General features: G+C 36.5%; 2 long non-coding RNA genes across 2 annotated transcripts in view; one reads left to right on the top strand and one right to left on the bottom strand.

Annotated features, from left to right (window-relative positions):
- LOC148977520 (uncharacterized) overlaps positions 1 to 21460 on the bottom strand; it is a 139323-nt gene that overhangs the window by 95017 nt on the left and 22846 nt on the right. Inside the window, exon 2 of the long non-coding RNA XR_016169781.1 lies at positions 6835 to 6917. This is a non-coding gene — a long non-coding RNA (uncharacterized LOC148977520). The remainder of the gene's footprint in view (positions 1 to 6834; positions 6918 to 21460) is intronic.
- LOC120483488 (uncharacterized) lies at positions 12504 to 15290 on the top strand. The gene is made up of 3 exons (XR_016169647.1): positions 12504 to 12828; positions 13768 to 14108; positions 14816 to 15290. It is a non-coding gene; the product is annotated as an uncharacterized LOC120483488 (long non-coding RNA).

Here is a 21460-nt window from a genome sequence, read left to right as displayed (position 1 = left end):
TTGATTAGTTTGATGTAATCCAAATCTTTAGAATCCATAGTTGTTTGTAAGAAACAACTTCTAATTCAGCCTCTTATCCAGTCGTGATCTCTCCATTCTCAGCAGCGACCGTACATGTCAAACCCCGCGCTGATGAATTCAAATTCAAAAATTGCCGTATTGCGCCCTTGAGAAACGATACGTCATGTTTTACGGCAGTGATATCAAACGTTCATTGGCTCTTCCCTGCTTCGTCACAGTTTGCGACATGAAGGACTGTGACGGTTGGTTAGTTTAGTTCATTTGAATTTTGAAATGGAGAAGCGCGAACCGAAGCCGGATTAACATTTTCATTATTTAATTTCTGCTCTGTACTTCATACAAAACTATTACAATACTGCCAGAGACAGAGAGAAGACTGTGACTGCAACGCTTCATCATGTGAACGGCTTTTGGTATCGGTTTTGACATTTTTGCAATAAATAAATTATTGTGATTATACTTGTCTGTTAGTTATGTTTTTCTTAATAATTGTAGTTTGTTAAGTAGTTTTAAGGAATTGTTATGGGTAGGAGTAGGATTGGTGGCTCAAAATATATTTTAATGTTATATTGTTAATAAAACTACCCTTGCCCAACACCTGTCCTTTACGTTTTATTCTTTTTTATATTAAGTATAAAATGGGTATGTTTAGGTTTGGGATTAGGGTTACGGGATCTTACATTTATGTATAAAATGGTAAAAAGGGAAATTATACAGATATCTTTATGATATAGAATATACGTAAATAGTTTACGTTTTGTAGCTGTAAAAACGTAATAATGTTACGTTTAAATGTTGCTGATACGTCTATATTATACGTTTCAGCACCTATCCAAACATACTAAAAAGTACGTTTTCTATCTTTGCAAAAACGTAAAATACCTACGTATTAACAATGAGACCAGGCTGGGAATACAGTAATGTGTATTGGAAATCCAAATGAAAACATGCAAAATCAAAAGAGGATCTTCATTACAAAACAATAATCACTGAATTAAATCGGTAACACTTAAGAATACGGTTCCTTCGTTAATGAATAACTACACAAGAACCAATGAGTAACACAATATTAACAATCTAGTAACTATTATTAACTAACAAGAAACTCTGATTAACAAACTAGTAAGTAATAGCGCACAGACGAAAGTGGTAGTTCACTATTAACTAATCAATAACTACTATTTTTTTAATACTTCCCAGAGAACTACTGAACAAGTGTATTAATAATCTAGTAACTACTATTAACTAAAAGAAACTCTTATTAACGAATTAGTAAGTAATAGCTCACAGATGAAAGTGTTACTAGATAATTCTGTGGGAATTACTAATTATTTGGATCCGTAATATAAAGTGAAGATCATTGGAACTAACTAATGACTCAAGTGTTACTACTTGATCTAGTCATGATTTGTGCAAACGTTTGAGATTTTTGGTGAACTTTAGTATACTTTTAGAAAATGTCTTTAGTAACACTTGAGTAATTACTAGTTAGTTCCAATGATCTTCACTTTATAATACGAATCCAAATAATTAGTAATTCCCACAGAAGTATCTAGTAACACTTTCATCTGTGAGCTATTACTTACTAATTTGTTAATAAGAGTTTCTTTTAGTTAATAGTGGTTACTAGATTGTTAAAGCAGCATTATGGCGTTTTTTAAATTGTGCTCTCGGGGTCCCCCTACAGTTGGGTAACAATATTTGTCTTCTACTACTGTTGTAAAATCTGTCATGGTTACACTAGGGAATACACGCACGTGCATTTGTTGACAAGTGATACTCACAAACTCAGCAGAAGGAAAAAGTTCTCACATCTTGGTCAGACTGCCAGCGTTGCATGTGAAATGTCAAATTTTTTCAAACGTCAAAAGATCGCGTAGCTCACGTTTACAAGCCAGCGTCTTTATAGTAACGTTAAAGGGTTAGTTCACCCAAAAATGAGAATTAAGTCATTAATTACTCACCCCCATGCTGTTCCAACCCTGTAAGACCTTCGTTCATCTTCGGAACACAAATAAAGATATTTTTGATTGAATCTGAGAGCTGGATCAGTCCTACATAGACTGCCTAAGGGACTGCCTCTTGACGGCCCAGAAAGTCATTAAAGAAAAGGTTTAAATATTCCATGTGCCTACAGCGGCTCAATTATAAGTTTATCAAGCGATGAGACTACTTTTTGTGCGAAAAAAACATAAATAACGACTTTATTCGACTATTCCATTACTTCCTTATGGGCGCATGCGCGAGAACTGAGACGAGAACGTTCTCCTTCATCTACTTCTTGTTACCGGCTGCTCACCGCTTAGGAGTATTACCGCCACCTACCGTATAAGATGATGTGCTGATATAGCTGGAAGTGCAAAACTTTCTGTTTACAAGCAGAGGAAGATGCGCGCTGTACATACGCTTTTCAATTAGCGTATTTTCCGCACTATAAGGTGCACTTAAAAGCCTTTAATCTTCTAAAAAAACGACAGTGTTCCTTATAATCCGGAGCGCCTTATATATGGATCATCATTTTATATGGTTTGGTTGGTAAAATAAATATGTTGTAAATTCAATTCAGAGCGTCTTCCTGGATGTATTCTTGAGTCTATAAGGTAACAATAATATAAGAAGATAACTGTAATAAGATAAGATTGTTTGAAATGTGTTTGGCTACAAGAAAAAAATTGGTTTCGTCTATAGGCTAGTCTACTACTAGGTAGGCTTCTTATATATTGACTGGGTTAAATAGAATTGCCTACTAAAAAGAGACTAAAATACAATTTTCATTGACTAAAACTAGACTATGTGTTTCGTTGACTAAAACTAGACTAAAATGTCATCGGTTTTCGTTGACTAAAACTAGACTAAAATGTCATCGGTTTTCGTCGACTAAAACTAGACTAAAATGTCATCAGTTTTCGTCGACTAAAACTAGACTAGACTAAAAAGAGTATGAACATGACTAAAACTAACAAAAACTAAAATGTCAGCTTGACAGAAAGACTAGACTAAAACTATAATTAAAACAGGCTGCCAAAAACAACACTAGTTATACGCTTGAATCCATTCGCACGTCAAGAGCAAAAAAGTTTGAAGCAAAATGTATGCGCATTTGATTGGGAAAAGGCCCCGTGATGGAGGTGAAACAATAGAGGGAAGGAAGGATAGAGATCCTCTTCCCCCATGATAGTGTCACTTTTAATGCCCAGCACATCTACCTAGAACACTGAAGAAATGGTCTCTCTCCCCAGGCAGAAGAAACCATGGCGCGGGCTTCCGAGACCAGATGCGCGTTAATTTATAATATATATATATATATTATATACATTGGACTAGTTGACATAGATGCTTCAGACACATTCACGCTGGAAGCGTTCTCAAAGCATCATTGACACATCGCGAGTTCCCTTGAAAGGGAATTGACAGTCCACCTTGGATACTGAGAACTATTGGGATTATGACTTAAGTTTATGGTAATATGGGGTTTTTTAAGAATGCATTGACAGCTGCCCCTTTCACAAAGTTTTGCTTAAGGCCCCCAGAATTGTAGGATCGGCACTGCCACCATACAACAGGATTTCTGATCGTGAATATTCAATATTTACGATTTGAGATCGGTGCGGCCCTGACATTCTTCCGAGCAGATTCAGTCTCGCTTAACACACCTCATACCACAGGAAAATCTGATAAAATAATCAGTAAAACCATCAAGATAATGTGGACTTGAACAAAGGAGAGAAAGTAGCCAGATTATCTTGTTTTGTGTACAAACAAATGAGCATTAAATCACTGAAACTCACAATTAATTATTTTAGAGATATGCATGCAATGATAAAAAGTTCCCAGGACTTAAAAATGTGGGAATTGGTTTAGGATCTGAATACTTGGCGGGACATTTCATTTATGATGGCAATTGCACTCTTTATGATGAAAGATGAGACATTTTATCCCGTGAAGTTGGGAGCTTATAATGATACTATGTACATTTTATGCAAAATAAAATGTTCCAAAGAGGATTTTTTTTGTAGTCTTGTTGCAGATACTGTGCTTTAGAACTGATTTTGTAAAAAGTTTTGAACAGGACCCACTCATTGATCAAGATGAATAGCACTGGACCAACATTTACTGTAAAGTATTTGGTAATATGTATATATTTATCTGGATTTTTGGGTTCCACCACCTTTGAAACCTCTGATAATGCGGCAACATCTGTCTTTATTCTAATCATCACTGAGACCGTTCCAATGGCCTAGAAGACAGTGACGATATACATCAAAGTGATTCGTATCGGCTTCTCTGCTACTTATGGAGGTTAATGACATTTGGTAGACATTTTGGTAAAGCAGCGTATCATGATTCAGGCCATGATGATGAATGCAGCTAATGGCTTTATTTGATGTCTTATCTTCTTTGTGCCACATGAGCGGACGAGAATATATGAGCAGAGAGCTGATTGACGAAGGAGATCCGTTGTTCACATTTATTGATAGTTGCCATGTGAAATCATTACTGTTCAAAGTAATTGAAGATTCATCTTACTGCAGATAAAGAAATTAATATATAACAGCTTTGTCTAAAAGACACTGAAAGACATACAGAGAGTGAAGGAGACAAAGTGCACTCAGAAACGTTTCTAAAATGCCAAACTTAATGCGCAAACCACCCATATATCATGTCTTTTCACAGTGTCATTGTAATTTGAGTTAGACCTTCAGCACAGTGCCAATGTAGACAGGTAATAATGTATAAAACAGTTCTGGAAATGTCTACTTGCTGTCCAAGTTGCCTAAAATAATGGCAATGAGCCTGGTATGTGCCAAAAATGTTCTTTAGGCAACAAACGTGAACATTGCACAATAAATGTGTTAAAAAAACAAAAAAAAAACATTTGTTTTAATTGTTTGTTTTAACATTTTAATTTCTTACTCCTCTGCACCCAAGCATAAACAACTTGAAGTGTTAAAATTATACCAAACCAAGTCAAAAATTGCCCTTTTGTTAATAAGTGAAATGTTAACAGTACAAAATCAATATAAATATGACTAATCCCAATATTACATGGTTGCCTATAAAATGATTATTGGAGTATTGGAGGGGATATCTTGATAATCAAAATAAATTAAAATTGAAAGCAATTAAAATTAAAAAGTGTCCCTTCAGTCTTAAACCCCATTACACTAAATTCTCAAATATAAAAAGGGAAATAATTAAAAATTAAAGCACTTTTTGTATCACCAGGAAAAAAAAAAACGTAAATTGTTATGTAGGGTATATGAGCAGTTGATATGTGTGACTGCTGTTTAACAAATTTTGTGTAAAACTAAGTTAAAAAGTGTCTAAATCAGAAATTAAAGACTGAGATTGTTGGAGCTTTCTTATGTGCTTAATGATGGGGTATTTAGAAAATGTATCATGTAGTTAAAAAAAAAAATCCAGGTTTAAAAATCCTAGAATTTGCCCATATTTTTTCAATTCTAAAGTCTTTTCTTTTGCCTCACATTTTCATTGATACGTTTTTAAATATGATAACTTGATTTACATACTACTAGTGAAAGTGGAATGTGAAGTCCAAGTATGGTAACTCATATTTGGTATTTGTTCTCTGCATTTATGTTGCCTTCACTTCCCACTTCTGAAGTCGTGATTACGAGCTCAACGCATTCAAATTTTCAGTTTCAGTACATGTACAATTTCTTTAACAAGGAAACTAGTTTTTACGATAATTCCGATAAAACGTGAAGGCAGCATTGACCCATCCAAGTTAGTGCACACACACACACACACTGCAAAACATGGACAAACACACCTGGAACAGTGAGCAGCTATTCACTGCTGTGCCTGGGGAGCTATTAGGGGTTAAGTGCCTTGCTCAAGGGAAACTAAGTCATGTCCTGCCAGTATTGAGAATTGAACCTTTGGGTTACCTGACCATTATGCCATGACTACTATTACACATTCATTTAAACATAGATGCTATAGATGCATAGATGTAATAGATGCTAAATTATGTCTGAAAGAGGACAGAACTTTGACTGAGTTCACAACTCCCTCAGTCCTAATGGGCTACCTAGAACCACGTGGCACACACTGGTCTCACGGCCTCTGTATTGATCTGTTTGGTTGCATCAGCACCAACCAAATTGCTGTGGTCAGACGTTCTATAGCCAAGAAAGCTGGGAGTATAACGTGCTGTTATTAGCTTGGCAAGTGCTGAATGTTTAAGTCCCTCAAGACCCGAGAATCTTGGCTCCAATCATTGTGAACCAATTCTGAGCCAGATAAGCAATATTACGATTGAAGTTACACAGTTTGCACTGTTACACTGCTCAGGAAAATAAAAAAATAAAAAAAAAAAAGTATATCAGCCTGAGCAAAAAAGCAGACATTTTCTCCACCCGTTTTGAATAATGTTCATACTGCTATTTTCCATATAAGAACAAAACAGAAAATTAAAAATATAATACGAGTCCTGAATTTCATAACAATCAAAACAAACTAAAGCTGAAGGTCATATCACACATCACACTATTCTTATCTGTGTCACATTCATTCTTTCCCCGCCAGCATTTACTAAAAAAGTTGCCAACCAGCATCAGCATTTTTGATCGTATTCACATTTCCATGGCTGCCAGAATGTTTTGTTGTATGATGGAAACAGTCAATATACTGGAGAAATCAACCGTCAATAATAAAAATAACAGAACCAATGTTTAAAAAAAAAAAAAAAAAAAACAGTCTGTTTCAGAACCAAAACTTGCAAATTGATTTGGAAATGTTAGGCAGTTTTGATATGTTGTTGAATGTTTGATGATTAAATTAGCTTACTTGTGCGTAAACAACTTCAGGTTGCGCAGATTTTCTTCATCGGTTGTTTTTGGATCTTGCGGTGCTGCACTATTTCAGCAGATCTGTAACAAGAAAGCAGGGAAATAAAATAGGGAAGACAATTAAAAATGACACAATTTCTTGTTAAATAAACCACAATAAAAGTGGCAAGTTAAAAGTGACACAACAAAGTTGTGATTTTAGTCAAACATCTTTTTTTTTTACAAAAATAAAGAGACCACAGATAAACAGTTTGTCTTCTTGAAACGTCAAAATGTGTATTATCATAAACACGACATTTTTATTAATAAGCAGCAGTTAGATTTTTTATGCGTCTCAAAACAAGTCAATATTGTCCTCTACCGAGTAAAGAAAAAAGGTGGTCAACCAAGCAACCAATCAATGACAGACATAGTACAGCCTGTTTCGTATGGTTCCAGACGTGTACAATTCGGAATAGTGTACGATGTGTATCTCTTGAAAGCTGCTAGTATGCTTTCGTTGTAAGACAAAGAGCAGCATGGATATTCTTCAAAACGTCTCATTGTGTGTTCCACCGAAGAAAGAAAGCCATACAGGTTTTTGGAATCTTAAACTTGTGAATAATGAAAGAATCACAAATGCTTGAAGTTTAAGAAACAACAGAGCAAATTATTTACTACACGATTTTCTACTAATACAATACCCATTATTAAAGCTGTTGTCCGTAGCTTTTTTAGGGTTAAAAATTATCCAAAATACATACAGTTTTTGAGAAAACACATAACCATCCAGTGTTCAAAAGTCTCTGCTTGGCTTAGCTTGATTCAAAAAGGTAAGCTTTTAATGATATTTTTAATTTTTTATATTTTTAAAAGAATGATCTGTGATTCTGAATGCCAGTATCCACACCACACTCTCCTCAAACATTGTATTCATCTGCGCTTTGCCCTGTCGAGGTACAACTCACGTAAAGTTGATAATTTGGCGAATGACTGTCGCCATCTCTGTTCGAAATCTGCAATTGCAATCAGGACAAACTGTGGACTGCAGCTTTCACTTGGTGGCTGGACTTGTTGTATAATTGTAGTAAAAATGTGGCATGACTACAGTAAATGTGGCTGTCATTTCCTTCTCCTAATGGGGACTCAACATAATTAATGATTAAGTTGTCACTGTATTAATTATCTGGGGACAGCACTAACTGTTGAACAGGCCATAACAGCAGTTGCTTTTGAACAGAGGCTCGACTTGCACAGCCTTGAACCAGGGTGAGTACACTGCTCTGTGATTGCATGCTTAAGCTGAAATGTAAACTAGCATTTGTCAGAGATAATTATAGAATGGGGCATTAGGAGACGACTCATTGTGCCCCTGTAATCCATGCGTTTGGTTGTCATGGCAGCAATAATAAAGAACGTACTTGGGAGGAAATGGCATCAGTCGACTTTCAGAATGTAGAGCAGGTACCATGAATCACCTCTTTTGATAGCTATGATAGACCTCAAGATAGATTTTTCAAACTGCACTTTTCCCCCCGCTGAGATCAAATGAATCAGGGTGATATTTATGTCATTTACAGCCCTGGATTGTGTTTGGTACTGATTGATGTCACTGCAGTTGGAGTCATCATACAACAAAAACACACCAAATGGCTCCATGGTAAAGCTAACACAGTCTCATCCCAAGAAGTCATATAACTGAAGTCTTGGGACGTCTTTTGACCATACGTCAACATCCGCCTTTTTAGGGTACCCTTAAACGTCGGTTACATGACGATACCGGGCCGTCATACAACTGACGCTTTACCTTTAACGTCGGTTAGGTGACGGGGTAGGTTTAGGGGTAGGATTAGGATCCGATAACGTCATCTAACCGACGTTTAAGTGTACCCAAAAAGGCGGATGTTGACGTATGGTCAAAAGACGTCCCAAGACGTCAGTTATATGACGTCTTGGGATGAGACTGCGCTGGTAAAGCATGTATATATATATATATATATATATATATATATATAACAAAACGGTGGTGTCAGCAGTGGCTAATGCATACAAAGCAGGACAACACTGATAAGAGGAGAAACAGAAAAGGAAAGAAGATCGTACATCATCCATATGAAAGTGTCTTGTGAACGCATATGCCGACAGTTGCAAATTTCCAGCATGTTAAAGAAGAACAATACAAGTCAACATCGTACATAAAGTTGTGTGTGCTTCTTTCATCTTTTGTCTTAAGATTTGATTGTGAGACATCCTTGAAGTTTGAACCTTACAGTGCAAACATGATCAATTTTGGATTAAATAGATGTGCCTATCTTAAAGTCTTATTCATCACCTTTAGAATCTTAGCCTTTAGAATATCTGCCTGTAGATACTGCAAATAAACCAATAAAAGCTGACTGTCATGGAATCATTTCCATAATTAGCCCAATCTAGGTTATGTAAGTATTGCACACTGTACAGTTATGGAATGTAGGAAGTAGTCATGGAGTTAATTAAACAGTGTAAAACCATAGCAGAAAGCTCGGTAAATGCTGACTATGTTTGTTTGCACATTATTGTATGGTTACAATCTATATTTGAAGCTTATATTCTTCAGATTATGTTTACATTTTTCAATAGCTATTAAACTATTATTCCATACAAGTATACAGGTATAAGACATTATTTTTCCTACTCTCTACTGGACCTCTTAGGGGAAAAAAAATGTTTCAATATGCTACACTTTTGGTATCTGCAGAGTAATATAATAAACATATTAATCCTCATTAAATTCCTTAACAGCAGCATACAAGAGCGTGTGGGATTGCAAAATGTAGGCCATGAGATTGTTGCCATGCTTTCGCTTATCTGTATATTTTAACAGGCTCAGTGGAAAACAAGCCTCTACCATTTTTGCAAACCTCCAAAAATGTAACGATACAATTAACTGCAGTTTCCAGCTGAAATGAACACAAGTGGTAGTAAAGCACCATCAACTTTTTTCATTTTCAAACAAAATTGATTATAGAGGCAGATTATGGATTAATAAAGATTAATACATTTTGTATGAAGTTCCTTGCATGTGTTACTTGTGACCTCAAAAATGCACTGAGCTTTTAGTGCACATTGAAACATACATACAAAAAAAACAAAAATTATAACATTTTGCAGAAAAAATGCCACAGGTCACATTTTTCAAATGATTCTGAGATGGAATATTGACTTAAAAACTGAAATTTGGAGCAAGGGTGACACAAAAATTGTTTCCAAACATTAAAGGGGTCATGAACTGGCTTTTTAAATTTTATTATATTGTTGTCTGAGGTCGACTTATGACGTTCGCTGGTTTTTTTGCATTCAAAACCATCAAAATGAATAAGCAATAGACTATTTTGTACCCAAGTTTTGAGCCTAGCTGAAAAATGCTCGGTTTTTATGGGCGTCTCGCGCTGAAGACTTGGAAGTAAACGCCGACTGCTGTGAGTGGATAACACTTTTGCATATTATAATGAGTTTCAACTCACCCGTCGATGCACGTGGGGGAAATTGTTTTGAAAACATCCAATGTTGTAAAATGGCAACCGGGAATGATTCATCCATACATGTTCGACCCAGAGTCCGTGTGTTGCACAATTCCTGTCAGATCCAATATAGACGGTACAGCACCGTCCTTTACTCTTAATCGGTCTGCAAATCCAGTCTTGTTTACAAAACAATCCTCAGTGAAATGAAGTGAACAGACGGACCTTGATCTTGAGAGGAACGTCAAATAAACTTTATCCATGCAGTCCTATTGGAATCCAGAGGAAGCATATGCAGTGACTGTCTTCTTCCACAACCAGGCACTGCACAATATTTTGTATTGATCGGTAGCTCGATCCTATGTTATTTAGCTATGCGTGTAATGCGTGAATCGGTGGGCGGGGCTAAACCGGCTGTGTTGAAGTAGGAGTTGATCTCCTTCTGCGGGGGTGGTGTTTTATCCTCTTTGACGTCATAGTTCCCCACTTTGAAAAACGAGTCGTTTTCTGAGGCTGGTGTCAATAAAAGCTTTTATTGGACTAACAAGGACGTTTTCAGTTCTGAAACTTAAAGGACATTCTTATAATATGATGACCTCTTAGATGTCAAAAGTTCTCAGTTCATCGCCCCTTTAATTAGCAGAGCATATACTGTACACCTCAGGAGTAAGTCTGCCCACATTTGTGACTAAATACTTGAGGAGTCATGGATCGAGTCAAGTACTGTCCAAATGTTTCTTAAATAACTGGAAGCGAGTCTTCAGCACACTTCTGACTTCCTGCTAAGATTGCTCCCGGAAAGATTGAGGAATTTATGTTGGTTTTTGCCTAAAAATGTATGGTTGAGCTCAGCATCTCAGTAAACCCTACAGAAACAAGTTCCATCTGGAGCAGGATGGGGTCGTGGGGAATTATGTAAATCCTTGACATCATGGTTGAGGGTGAATTTGGCTGCTCTGGGTCTGAGGACACCACACACAGAGACTGCACAAGAGAAAAGCTCCAGGAGACTTTTTGAAAGGAACAAGCTATATAAAAGGGTTATACATTGAATTGCGGCCTGTGGGAAGCTTTAATGCAAGTCTTTTTTCATTTATTTATTTGTGTCACTAAGGCACCACTGGCACGGAAATTCTTTGAACACACATTGAATGATATGACTAAATAAAAGCACAAAGTTTTCTTTGATGGAATTTGCTAATTTGGGTTGTCTTTATAAGATGATTCCTTTTAGCAGCAGATGGGCGACCATACGTTTTGTGTTCTCGGCAGCATTCCTCAACAAATCTTTCAAGAAGGTTCAAGAATGGATAAAAATCTATTTTACGGCTGGTGCTGGGGCTACTTAGATATAGATTTGGTGAGTGTTCGAACTGTGTCAGAGCTCTTGGGGGTTATCCTCCTTTCGCTAATTTTTGAAGGTGGATGAGGGGGTTGATTAGCCCTTATATGTAAAATAATGATAATAATAATAATAAATATAGTTGCAAGCAGCAATTATCTGGGCCAAGTACAACAGAAGCAAACAAGGAAGCTAGCCACCACATGTGTCATTGTCACCAAATTACAGCCATGTTTTTCAAGGTACACAAATTTCATAATGGTCTATGATAACTAGGGTTGGGTATCAGTTGGGTTTTATCCGATACCAGTACCTACTCGGTATTTTTTAAACGGTTCCGGTGCCTAAACGGTTCTTGAAACGGTACTTAAGAAAACAAAAGCGCACACACTTTGTCAAAAAAAAAAAAATACCCCTTTATTTACAGGGCCAAACTGGGCACAATATTAACATACAATATAAATACAAGTAACATATGGTAATAATAAATAAACCAATATAAAATAAAAGTTCATATTTACATAGTATCAAATAAAACAATATTATATTAAACAATGTAATTATAAAGGAGATTAATAGAGATTACTACCAGGGTAATATAATATCGACATTGGCTACAGGTTCCCATGTTTTGTCTGCTTTAACTAGTCATGTAAGTTATCTCGTCATTTACTAGTTAAGCTCTTAGCCAGTTTGATATTTCGTTCCCACTGCGTCTTATAGGCAGCTTTGAGTAAACATATGAAAGAGAACGTCTCTGTGTAACCCATGTTCTCTGAATCCCTATTGGAACCGAGTTTCGGTACCCAACCCTAATGATAACTGACACAAAGACAATGCACACTGAAAAAAATGATTCTGAGTGCATGTAAATGTTACGTAGTTAAAATGTGTAATATTAACAATAAAATGTTACGTTTATATCTTTACATAATATATCTGGTTTTGAATTTATCTTCATTTGTTCAAAACACAAGACAATGTGCATATTATTACCTTACAAAATTAATCTAAGTAATCTCAGCCAATCTTTTTAGGCACATGCACTCAACAAACAATACCTTGTTTAATTTACTCAGTGCAAAAAATTACTCCCCTTCCTGTTTTTTGGTCTGGAAACCCCTTGCATTTCAAACGAAGAGGAAGCCTACACGTGGAGACTGAACTCAAGGTAAGAATAAAGTTAGAAAAGTAGGCTAACAATTAAGGTTACTTGGGTTTGTACATTCTTTACAGTGTTCCAATTGTTGTACAAAAATTAGGCTTTAAATGTAATTTGAAGATTGCTTTGTCGTACGTGGATTTTCTGTTAATTACCATGTGGCAACGCTGGGATTGCTTTATGTTGCTTTACGTGTAGTCTAACATTAATTGAAACTTTGCAAGTGGCCATAGAATGGTTTGTTCTAGTGTAATTTAAAGCCAGCGTTATAATCCAGCAATAAAATAATGTAATGTTAGTGCAAGCACGTGGATTTTTAGAGCAGCCATGAATAAATTAGGGTAACATCAATCGTTTTTTTCCCCCAACCTGGGCCTAATTTTATTCTTTAAAAAAATATGTATTTGTGTTTAAGTGACTGATGGGAACAACAATCTTTTAAATTGGCCAGGCTTAGACCGCTTCAGTGTGTAGATGCGAAAGAATTAACGTTAGGCCTAGGCAAATCGTACGTTAATATGGGTAATTGCGTTCTTTTACATCCACAAAACCTGCTTGTTTTGCCACTGACATGCTATTCTGACGACATTACCTAAGATCGCGGACAGCTCCAGCGTTAAAATTAACTCGTTAAATCATTTTACTTGATCTAAAAACTGACTATCATATTAGAAAGATTTAAGATTCCAGCTTGGATATTTGGCCACTATTTATGACAAAACTGAGTTGCAATGACTTTCTGTCTTTCTTTCTTTTTTTTTCTTTTGTCAAATAGTGCAGATAACCATTATAATATCCTTATAATTTATTTGTGTTCACATAGATGGAATTGACAGCATCCGCGAATAACTCCAAACGTGGGCGCATTTTTAGAAATATTGATTTAGTTTGCGCGCTCTGTTTTTCTTCATGGTTGTGTAAAAGGTGTTTTTTATACTTTATGGTTAGAGCGCTCATTGGGGTTTTTCAGCCGTCAATCATCTCGTGAACATAGTCCCGCCTTCAGAATGACGCGGTTCGCTGCACGCTTCCCCATCGGAGCTCCGAGGGAAAACAAACCCAAAGTAGGCTAACAATTAAACCGAAACTGAAGAAAATTTGCTTACTGATGAGCAGGTCAACTAATTGCAGTGTTGTGGAGAGAGTAAAATGTTAAACTATTTTTAATTAGGCTATAGTTGTAGTTACAATTTTTTGCCATGTTTTTGGTTTCTTGCATTGGTCAGTTAACTATAACACTGTGTCCTTACCAGGTGATCCTCCTGACAAGTAGGCTACACTGGATAAAGGTTTGTAAATTTCTCTAAATTGGTTTATTGTAGTGAGAAAACTGGGGGTATAGTTATAATGTCAAATGGCAAAATTCCTGTTGTCCTGTTTATATAGAAAGTTTTAGTGTTCTTCAATACAGTACATGTGACACACTTACTCAAGACCAGTGATGCTGGCATTTCTACAAAAAAAAAAAAAATGACAAAAATAGTAATGCACAGTAACTTGGATAAGTAACTGAAATCTGAACACTTTTGTCAGTCACAAGCAATAATGCGCTACTATTTCCAAAAACGTAATCAGATTAAATTTACTTATCCAAGTTACTGTGCGTTACTATTTTTGTCCTTTTCTTTAGTAGAAATGATGGCTGGTATTCGATATGAAACCGAAATTGCGACACTCCCTGTGTCACTGTGTGAGAAGGCAGAATCACAACACACCACTTCCAACTATCAGAGTTATCCTTCCCGTCCAGATCCAATGCTACCACATTTTTAAATTACTATTAGTATTCTTTGAAGTTAACATTATAAAATACATAGACCTACACCACACTGCACATTCTTCGAGCACATGCTTGCACAAATGTACATAAGTATATAGAACAAAACTACCACAGCACGTAATCCCACCAAGATTTCTGTTTAGAGCAAAGAGCTGTATGCATTCTTCACATTAGCAAACAAAAAGTAGGTTAAATTCTCTCTTGTATATTTCACAGTTTTGTGATGACGACGATTCTGCAGCCATCCAAGAGGACATCACTTCATTTGTACTCAACATGTTCGTGGTCACCAAAACCAGGGATGGAGGTCTCGAGAAGCAAGCTGGAATAGCCATCAAGGGAGAAGAGGTCCTTTTTGGAATTCCCAGTGTAGCACATGCTTGCACCTATACCTTATGGGCATTATTTATCCAAATAAACTAAAATACACCTTTGGAGGATGTTAACAAAAACATGCCCTCCAAAATCCAGCTTATGGCCTAAAAGTATGACAGACGTTGTTGTTTATAACTCTGTTTGGACTTTTTGGGACTTTGGCTTATTCACCATATCCCCCAGAGTTAAATAAGTCCACACATACCCTTCTCATCTCTGTGCGTGCCGTAACAGTCAGACGCACCCACTGTTAGCCTAACTTAGCACAAAGACTGGAGGTAAACAGATCCAGCTAGCATACTAATCTTAATAAATGACAAAATAACACCAACATTTCCTATTTACATGTTGTGTTTTTTATAGCCACTGTGTGTACAAATAACAAGGTCATATGAGACACAGCCATCTTCAAAACCGTATACATACAGGGAACTATATTCTCAGAAGGTGAATCACTTCTACTTGGTCAGAGTGATTAGCGCAACACTCTGAGCGAACTCTCTGCTCCTCACCACGGGGCTTCTCAGGTGCTGTGAGAAAATCACTGCATAGAAGAAGTGCTTCACCTTCTGAGAATATAGTATCCAGTGTGTATACGGTTAGAAGATGGCTGTGTCTCATGTGACTTTGTTATTTGAACACTCTGTGACTATACAAATCACAACATTTAAATAGGAAAATGTTGGTGTTATTTTGACACTTATTAGGATTAGTATGCTAGCGGGACTGCTGACTTACTGACTTAGTTTACTTAGGTAAACTGCTATTTACCACCAGTCTTTGTGCTAAGCTAGGCTAGCAGTGGGTGGGTCAGACAGAGTTACGGCACACACGTAGATGAGAAAGGTATGTATGGACTTATCTGACTCTGGGGGATATGGTGAATAAGCTTAAGTCCCAAAAAGTCAGAGTGTTCCTTTAAAGTCTTAGAATATGTTACTGTACATGACTGAAAAACACAATTGTATAGAAAATACTCTGTAAATGTTTATTTTTAGTAAGTCCTTACTGAGAGTGTTGAAATATAGTTAAACATCTGGTTGGTTGGTTGAGACTGATGTAGTACGTTTAAAGGGATAGTTCACCCAAAAATGAAAATGAAGTCATTAATTACTCACCCCCATGCTGTACCAACCCCGTAAGACCTTCGTTCATCTTCGGAACACAAATGAAGATATTTTTGATTAAATTTGAGAGGTGGATCACTGCTACATAGGCTGCCTAAGACATTGAAACTTGACGGCCCAGAAAATCAATTAAGAAAATGTTTAAATATTCCATGTGACTACAGTGGCTCAACTATAAGTTTATATAGATTTGAAGATCACAGTTCTCGCGCATGCGTCGTGGAAATCTCTTGAACTCTCGTCTTTTTTCGCACAAAAAGTAGTCTCGTCGCTTGATAAACTTATAGTTGAGCCACTGTAGTCACATGGAATATTTAAACATTTTTTTCATTGACTTTCTGGGCCGTCAAGTTTCAATGTCTTAGGCAGCCTATGTAGCAGTGATCAACCTCTCAAATTTAATCAAAAATATCTTCATTTGTGTTCCGAAGATGAACGAAGGTCTTACGGGGTTGGTACAGCTTGGGGGTGAGTAATTAATGACTTCATTTTCATTTTTTGGGTGAACTAACCCTTGGTCACAGCATGCACATCTTGAAGTATTGAAGGGGAATTTTGTTACCATATTCCTGAAGACAATAAAGCCTGTCAACTTCCACTTAATGTTCCACGTCCATTCCTTTAGCACCACCATAAAGCACAATTTTCTATTGTACACAATGTTTCAACCTGTGAGGTGAATATATTTTATTATACTTTTAAATTTTGTATACTGACCTTGTCAGTTTTTACTATCAAATGGCGAAAATGTCAACTTATATTTGATTAGCACATTCCACGGGGATAGTACCAGTTTTGAAATAGTAGTAGTAAAAAATAACTATTTGCATTTATACTTTCAGTAAAAAACTAAGTTTTTAATAATGAGTAAATGTAACTTTAAAATACACTAACATTAAAAAAAAAAAAAAAAAATAGATCCCACTTGAAATTTGTAATATGGAAATGTAAAAAGCTTGTTGGATTCAATCAAAATTACTCATTCAGAACTCTTAAAGTTATGTAGATCACACACATAAATAAATTACTACAGCAATGCTAAAATTAAGTTAACTTTATGTGAAAATTCTATTTCAACAAACAGAAAAATTAAGTAGTTTCAACAAAGACTTGTCTTGTTGGATCTACGTAATAAAGTTATGCAAAAAAATTCATTATATTTTTTAAGTAAATCAAGCAGATTATTTTTATCAGTGCATGTGTCAATCAGACCAACACTACTGTAGTTGGAGCCAATTTCATGTTTTGTACAATTATAACACCACCGCTTTTTTGTGTGTTCAGAATACTGCCTCCATACACAAGTGTCAAATTTTGTGAAAAAAATATCTCATTTCGTTTAGGAGTTATAGACATTTGTATGAACACACACAAAAAAAAATTACCGACACCCAACTGGTTGCATTTTTTCGCCACTTACTATCAAAATTATGACATTTGGATATTAGTAAATAGCCAATGTCCTGTTTTTGATTTACCTACGGTGGTTTCGTCTCAATCAGACAAACGGTTTTGAGGATATTAATGAAAGTTGTTTCAACGATAAATCACAGCGTTGCACAAACCATGAGGAGAAACCTAGCATGTTTGGTATCGTTGGACTCGGCAAGGATTCAGAAATCGCAGGGGATGTCGACTGCTGTGAAAATAAGTCAACTAAATCCATAGTTATAAGTATGTGTATATTTGATTTTACCACTAGGTGTCGCTGGCTGAAACTTCTCAGGCTCCTTCAGGGCACAATGCAGATGACCCATACTGATGGTAGTTTCTTAACAATACACTAATGTGATCATAAAATACAGAATTTTGGCCTGCTTTCACAGAAAGGGTCTAAATTAAAGGGATAGTTTACCCAAAAAGAAACATTTTGTCATCACTTACTCACCGTCAAGTTGTTCCAAACCCGTATGCCTTTCTTTCGCCAGTAGTGTCATTGACTTCCAACATTCTTTAAAATATCTTCTTTTGTGTTCAACATAACTCATACAGGTTTTGGAAACTTGAGGTTGAGTAAATGATGACAGAACTTTCATTTTTGTGTGAACTATCCCTTTATGCCAGGAGGAGGACTTGGTTCAATAGGCCTTATTCAGAGAAGTGTATGAAAGCAAGGCTGTGAGGGAAAGACTTACGGCACCCACTGTTAAAAGCTGTGTAAAGCTTCTAGATCATTTATAATTTTCCACAACTCATGTTGTCTGGATTTTTATGTTGACTGAAATTTCTTGGAAAGAAAGTTTTGCAGTGTTTCGTCAGCAGAAAAAATCCAAAACGCATTAAATAATAGTACAACCCACTGAGGAGATGTATGTCTATCCCTAAAGCACTTTCATACCCAATTAAAAATCAAAGATGGCACTGCTGTGAATGACGTCTATTAGAACATTTAAATAGCTTTTATTAAAGGGTAACTAAACCCCTGGTCAGAGCCTGACTCCACCCACTGGCAATATTTGAAAAATGCTGAAAAAGTGGGCAGACCCCAGCGGAGATAGAGGGGACGAAATAGATGCTAAAACACTCTATCCTGATCGTTTTCAATACTCGCAATTCCAATTCCTGACTCCCTACTGTGGTTTTGACGACACAATATGGTTTTTATAATGCCATGGCTCACGTGGTTAGCTGAAACCTGCGTACGTCACGAAGTGCGGAACAACCAATAGGAAAATTCAACTGCAGTGGCCACCGTTCAACCTGAAGAGGGCAGCATTAAGACGCTTTTATACTATATATTGTAGAAATAGAACACTTTATACACAAATGTCGAAAAAGTTACTCGAATCAATGACTGGTATTAATAAAGATCCATTCTTACAGATCATTAACTAAAAAAAGTTGGTTAAGTGTTTAGTTACACTTTAAAGGGATAGGTCACTTTGAAATAAATTTTTGATGTTTTACCTCAAGGTTACCCAAGATGTAGGTTTCTTTGTTTCCACAGTATTTTTCATTTTGATATTTTTAGATCAAACCGTTCTTGTCTGTCAGTCATATAATGGAGGTTTATGGGGTCCACCTCAAAGAGCATGCACATAGAAATCAAAATTAAACATGATTTAATGACCCGTAAATGTAAGTACACATTGATGGCCTAAGACACGAAACAAGCGGTTTGTCACCACAGATTGTCACTATCTACAGTTGTTGCATTTTTGTATTGTGATTTTGTATTACATCAAGAAGGATGTATCATAAAAAAATAATAACAATAATTATAATGTCATATATAAACACACAATTTAAAATTGTAATTCATATATATATATATATAAATAATGTAATTATTCTCAAACAATGCACCCTATACTAAAATATTGTTGAGTTTATATTGTTGCCAAAACTAAATTTCAATCTAAATATTTCATGTCCATATGCATATTACATAACTTTTGATCAAATACGTTAGTAGAATAACTTTACATTGTCCCTTAAATGTTATATTTTGTTCATCTCTAAGCACAAAGCCATTTTATATGAAGTGTATTCATAAGTGAGCAAAAAAAAATAAATGAATAAATAAATTCAACTCAAATCAATATTTTGTGTTCAATTAATTACTTTTGTGGAAAGCAGCAGTCTAATAAGTGGGATAATGTACATTCAGCCAGTTGTTATCACAGACAGACACAGACAGACAGACACACACACAAACCACCCTTCAGGGTGATACAATACTCTGGGGTTTATTTTGCGAGAACAATCAGCTGGATGTACATTATCCCGTACTTAATTAATCCTTTTGTAATCTACTAAAATTGCAATTTTACGGGATCTAATTTGAGTTCCATTATAGCTAGTGATTTCATTAACTTGATTTACTTGACTTTAAAGCAGTAGTACACACTTGACCTTTTCTATGGCAGCTTCACTTAAACATAATCATGCACTAACTATCTGCTATTGTGTTAAAATAGTGTGACTTATAAAGAACCTGATTTTGCGCAAGTAAATGTTCCCTGATCAAAATCTTTGTTAATCCTGGAACAACATTCCATTCAACCCATCCAATTTAAAGGACAAGTTTACAGTTTATGTAAGTTATGGCTTACAAACAGGGTTAGGTGCTCAGTGTTATTCAGTGTTATCATCTCCCTCTGATTTAATGGATGAGTTAACCCTCTTGGGTCTAAGGTGTTTTTAAGGGTCCTTGGGATTTTTTGACATGCCCTGACAGTTGTGCTTTTTTTCAGTTGCTTATAAAGATTTTAATGGCACAGGTGAAATTACACTCTATTTAGCACAAACAGGGCTATTTTTTGGTTATTAAAAAAAATAATAATAATAAAAAAATAAAGTTTCGGAAATATACGAAACATTCTGAAACATACGAAATACACTCACCGGCCACTTTATTAGGTACCCCATGCTAGTAATGGGTTGGACCCCCTTTTGCCTTCAGAACTGCCTCAATTCTTCGTGGCATAGATTCAACAAGGTGCTGGAAGCATTCCTCAGGGAGTTTGGTCCATATTGACATGATGGCATCACACAGTTGCCGCAGATTTGTCGGCTGCACATCCATGATGCGAATCTCCCGTTCCACCACATCCCAAAGATGCTCTATTGGATTGAGATCTGGTGACTGTGGAGGCCATTTGAGTACAGCGAACTCATTGTCATGTTCAAGAAACCAGTCTGAGATGATTCCAGCTTTATGACATGGCGCATTATCCTGCTGAAAGTAGCCATCAGAAGTTGGGTACATTGTGGTCATAAAGGGATGGACATGGTCAGCAACAATACTCAGGTAGGCTGTGGCGTTGCAACGATGCTCAATTGGTACCAAGGGGCCCAAAGAGTGCCAAGAAAATATTCCCCACACCATGACACCACCACCACCAGCCTGAACCGTTGATACAAGGCAGGATGGATCCATGCTTTCATGTTGTAGACGCCAAATTCTGACCCTACCATCCGAATGTCGCAGCAGAAATCGAGACTCATCAGACCAGGCAACGTTTTTCCAATCTTCTATTGTCCAATTTCGATGAGCTTGTGCAAATTGTAGCCTCAGTTTCCTGTTCTTAGCTGAAAGGAGTGGCACCCGGTGTGGTCTTCTGCTGCTGTAGCCCATCTGCCTCAAAGTTCGACGTACTGTGCGTTCAGAGATGCTCTTCTGCCCACCTTGGTTGTAACGGGTGGTTATTTGAGTCACTGTTGCCCTTCTATCAGCTCGAACCAGTCTGGCCATTCTCCTCTGACCTCTGGCATCAACAAGGCATTTCCGCCCACAGAACTGCCGCTCACTGGATGTTTTTTCTTTTTCGGACCATTCTCTGTAAACCCTAGAGATGGTTGTGCGTCAAAATCCCAGTAGATTAGCAGTTTCTGAAATACTCAGACCAGCCCTTCT

The sequence above is a fragment of the Pimephales promelas genome, chromosome 9, assembly GCF_988280905.1.
Source record: "Pimephales promelas chromosome 9, fPimPro1.hap1.1, whole genome shotgun sequence".
NCBI lineage: Eukaryota > Metazoa > Chordata > Actinopteri > Cypriniformes > Leuciscidae > Pimephales > Pimephales promelas.
The sequence above is the reverse complement of the archived record's forward strand: the minus strand, read 5'-3'. Positions and strand labels throughout refer to the sequence as shown.